This window comes from Zingiber officinale, chromosome 5B, assembly GCF_018446385.1.
Source record: "Zingiber officinale cultivar Zhangliang chromosome 5B, Zo_v1.1, whole genome shotgun sequence".
Taxonomy (NCBI): Eukaryota; Viridiplantae; Streptophyta; class Magnoliopsida; order Zingiberales; family Zingiberaceae; genus Zingiber; species Zingiber officinale.
Genome location: NC_055995.1, coordinates 119,556,985 through 119,562,253, shown reverse-complemented (window position 1 = coordinate 119,562,253; position 5,269 = coordinate 119,556,985).

The window sequence follows — 5,269 nt, the reverse complement described above, 5'->3', positions numbered from 1 at the left end:
AGTGATCCACAAACAAACTCATCCGTTGTGGAGGGAGGCACTCAGAGCCAACATGCAAGCTTGTTGCATCACTTACAAACCAGTAATGGAGACCGTGGGAATTATATACTAATCCCTCTCCCACTTAGTTATTTAAAATGAGAAATTTTAACCTAGCTATCACACATCACACACATCATAGTAAATAAAAGCAATAAATATGGAAATTATTTTTTCAACTATTATGGCTTCTTCCATCACTGTCCTTCGCATGCTGTTATCCCTAGGTTCATGTCGTCGGGTCCATCGAGCTTTCTTTTTTCACTGCGCTTCTGGTCCTCCGATAGCACCACGCCTCGCAAGGATACGATCCGCGACAAATATAGAATTTTACATATATCGATCCTATATTCCACAAAGAAATGTACATGTATTCTAGGTCGAACAAAAAAGTAAAATTCTAAAACTAATATAGCTTCTGCTGTATTTGATACATACAATCATGCACACACAAAATAATGCCCTTGACATGTCCAAGGGTCCAATCACACACAATATCTATATGTCATAATAGTTGGAGCCTACAACCAAAGAGTTAGCACATCCTACTATTATCCTACCTAAATTATGTATGACATGTGCATAATCTATTTAAAAACCAAACACACAGAGACAAACCCTAGCTCTGATACCAATTGTTGGTTAGTCCTAGGAAAATCATATCGGTTCCACTGTACAAAAATTTTGTACAAGTGTCAAACCTTTCCTTAAATAACCTATTGTGTTCTTTAGAAGTTAAATTAGGAATCGCAGACGGAACTTAACATCATTGATTCTAAATTTAACTTATCTGTTCTTAATGGTTTAGATTTGAATCGCAAGCGGAACTTAACACTATTGATTCAAATCCACCTATGTTATTAATTCCATTAAATATTAATTTCCAAAATTAACTTCCAGGACTGCATGGTGAGGCACATGACCTTCTTGGATATGTGCGCAACCACCACCGCCTAGACAAAGCCTTTTAAGGAAAGCTAATATATAATTTCCTTAAATAACTCTAGGTAAACCAAAAAGAACAATCGAATCACAAATTCGAAAAATAAAAGAAAAGAAACACAACTTCGAAATAAATCCAAAAACTCTAGAATCATATGCCTCTTGTGTTTGGTATTTCCAAAAATAACTATACAAAGAAAACTAGTATGATGCGAAAAATAATTACTAGTTATACCTTTCTTTGTAAGCAAATAACCTCTTGATCTTCTACCGTATTCCTCTTCTTATCCCGGACGTTGTGTGGGCAACGATCTACCGAGATGAGAATCCACCTAAGCCACCTTCTTCTCCAAGCAAGATTCGGCCACCACAATTCTCCAAGAGAAGTAGAGGTCCGACCACCACCACCAAGCTCTAAGGGATGCTAGAAACAAAACCTTCTTTCTCTCCTTCTTCTAGCTAGAACCGGCCACCATGGACTTCTCTTGTGCTGATGCCGCCGGCCACAAAGAAGGAAGAGAAGAGAAGAAGAAGAGAAGACCCTAGGGCCGGCCACACCAATGAGGAAAAGAGAAGAAGAAAAGAATAGAGTCATTGTCTTGAAGGCACCTCTACCCCCTCTTTTATAATCCTTGGTCTTGGCAAATAAGGAAATTTTAATAAAAACTTCCTTAATTCTTTTGCCATGAAAAGGAAAATTTATTTAATTAAAAATCAATTTCCTTTTCATTATTTCAATGACCGGCCACAACCAAATCTCCAAGCAAAGAAAATTTTAAACACAAATTAAAACTTCCTTATTTGTTTCTGGAAATTTTATAAAAAATTTCTCCAATAATTTTACCCTTCATGGTGGATTATAAAAAGGAAATTTTATAAATTAAAATCTTTCTTTTAATCATGTGGATAATTTTCAAAAAGGAAAGTTATCTCTTAAAAATTAAAATCTCCTTTCAATCTACAAATAAGGAAAGATATCAAATCTTTTCTTAATCTTTTGTAGAAACTTATAAAAGAGAATATTTAATTTGTAAACTCTCTTTTAAATCATGAACAGGGTTAAAAAAGGAAAATTTTCTCAAAATTAAAATCTACCTTTCAATCTACAAATAAGGAAAGATTTCAAATCTTTTCTTAATTTTTTTTAGAAAGCTATAAAAGGAAAGATTTAAATTTTAAACTCTCTTTTAAAACTATGAAATTCACATAAGAAAAATTTATAAATAAAATTCATTTTAATGTGATGTGGCCGGCCACATCAACTTGGATTCCAAGCATTGGCCGGCCACCAACTTGGCTCAACCACTTGGTCTTGGCCGGCCCTAGCTTGGGTTCCAAGCTAGCTTGGCCGACCCCCTTGAGTTAGGTAAGAAGTGAGTATGTGATGGGTATAAATCTCTATATACAAGAGGCTATGATAGGGACCGAGAGGAGGAATTGGTTTTGGTCTCCCGATGAAATTAAGCTTCTCATGTTCGCCCCGAACACACAACTTAACTTCATCAATAATAATTCATACCACTAAAGAATTATTATTGAACTACCGCACCAATCCCAAATTACATTATGGGTTCCTTCTTATCATGAGTGTGTTAGTCTCCCTGTGTTTAAGATGTCGGATGTCCACTAATTAATTGAGTTACTGACAACTCATTTTAATTAATATCTCAGTCAAAGAGTAGTACCACTCAACCTTATCGTCATGTCGGACTAAGTCCACCTGCAGGGTTTAACATGACAAACTTTATGAGCTCCTCTTGGGGACATTATCAACCTAGATTACTAGGACACAGTTTCCTTCTATAATCAACAACACACACTATAAGTAATATCATTTCCCAACTTATCGGGCTTATTGATTTATCAAGCTAAATCTCACCCTTTGATAAGTTAAAGAAATAAATATTAAATATATGTGCTTGTTATTATTTTAGGATTAAGAGCACACACTTCCATAATAACTAAGGACTTGTTCTTTTATTAAGTCAGTATAAAAAGAACTTTCCTTAAATGGCCCTGCTCAATACACTTAAAGTGTACTAGTGTAATTTATTAGTCAAGACAAACTAATACCTAATTACACTACGACTATTCCAATGGTTTGTTCCTTTCCATCTTAGTCATGAGCTACTGTTTATAATTTATAAAGAACTGATAACACGATCTCCTGTGTATGACACCACACACCGTGTTATCTACAATATAAATTAATTGAACAACTACACTCAGTATATATAAATGTAGACACTTGACCTATGTGATTCTTATTACTAAATAAATGTTTATACAAAAAACTAGGCTTTTAGTATACACTCTAACACAGCGACCTTCCATCACCACCTCAACTCCAGAAGCAAAGGATTGGATCCGAAGATCACTCATCATCATTGGATAAGCATACTTCTTCTTTCTCTCTTTGTTTTTGAGGATTGTATGATTAGATTCACCATGTCTTCGGGTTCTTCTCTAGCGTCTATGGAGTAAAGTCTTTGTTCTAGGACGAGGGAGTAATTGTGGATTGGGTTTGATGTAAAACTCACATTACGTTTATATTCATTGGATGATTTTGCTTTCTTTGTTTCGATTCCTCAATCTCTTTGTCATGTTGATTGATTGTGTAGGAATTGTCAATCTCGTAGAGGGAATACCTTAGATCATACACCCGAGGGGCCCTAGTGTAGGGGTAACCCATTCACGGACATCTAGGGTACTTCCTTGAAAGGAGAGGCGACTCCTTTGCAAGGAAGTAAGAGACCAAACTAAGTTTCTTAATTCTATCCTTGATAACATCAGTATGAGTCGTGTCCTTGTGATCTTCCGAGGCGCCATAGTGACAGGGGTTAACCGTGACAGGATTTCGTAGGGATTGACTTTGTCTGGTGCTCAAAGATAGTTGCTTTAGCTTCCGACGAATGCATGCCGATAGACAATGAGTATATGATAATATGAGACACATCAATACCACCACAATGAAACCAAACTCCTAGAACTCTCCATTAACAAAGTTGATTTCTTCTCGTTGCTAGTTCTCATTCCTGCTTTCCGATCTCTTTTAGATTACTTACAACCATCGCTAGTGCTTATAACCAGTCCTTGTGGGTTTGACAATCTTTTATATTACTGACGACGAATCCGTGCACTTGCGGAATCGTAACACCAAGCAATAGTTGATGTTGGGAATAAAAAGAAAAGATGATTCAATGATGACTTCACCAAGATTAGAAATTAAAACTTGAGAAATTTAGGCTATGATTAGCACTGAGCACGTTGAACTCATTCTTAGGCTAAGTCAAATCCATTTATGATCATGCTCATTATTAAAATTATTTGATAGAGTTAAATTGATTCAGTAAGGATTATATACACTTACTTCTACACATGTTTCTAGATTGTAGAATTTCGTTTGATAACAATCGAGTGCTTTCTTGTAGATCATTCTTGATTATGCTCATTAGTTTTACTACTTTGATAGAACTAAATAGAATCACTGGGGATACTCATTATTAGCTCATGAATCTAGATTGTAGAGTTTGCTTGAGGATAAGCAAAGGTTTAAGTATGGGGGTGTTAGGCGCGTAGATTATATATGTTATTTTGTACTATTTGACACACATCTACGTATATTACATGTCTATGATCTAAGTGTTTTGCACCCTTTTCTATCATATTTTGACATAATTACTATCTTGCATTCAGAGATATACTTGGTGCTTGTTTTAACTTTCAGGAGTAGTTTGGAGTGGAAAAGGACGCTTAAGACGCAAATGAAGATCAAATAAAGCAAGGATTAGAGTACCCAAGTTATTTTAGAACCCAATTGGACCTGACCATGCTGTAAGCCATGACCAAGGAACAAGGAAATGATACTGGCTATGCCAAATGGCATGGCCAGGAAGTTAACTTAGCGCAAAGGAGGACTAGGTCGTGCTTCATAGCACGGCCAGATGCTGTCCATGCCATTTTCCAGAATCAAATTGGGTTTGGCCGTGCCTTAAGGCATGACTATACACTTGAAGGCACAATTTTGAAGAGATGGCCATGCCAAATAACACGACCAAGAAGAGAAAATAGAGTAGTCTTTGCTCTGGTCGTGCCAAAAGGCACGGTCAAGAAGCCAGAGATAGCTTTGGCCGTGCCAATTGGCACGACCAAGATATCTTGCTAGAGCCAATTTGGTTCCTGCCGTGCCAAAAGGCACAACCAGATGCCCAGGAAGCGGATTGGCAGTGCCTCACCTCTATAAGAGGGGAACCTCTTTTCCTTTGCAAGGGGGGATACAAGGACGGAA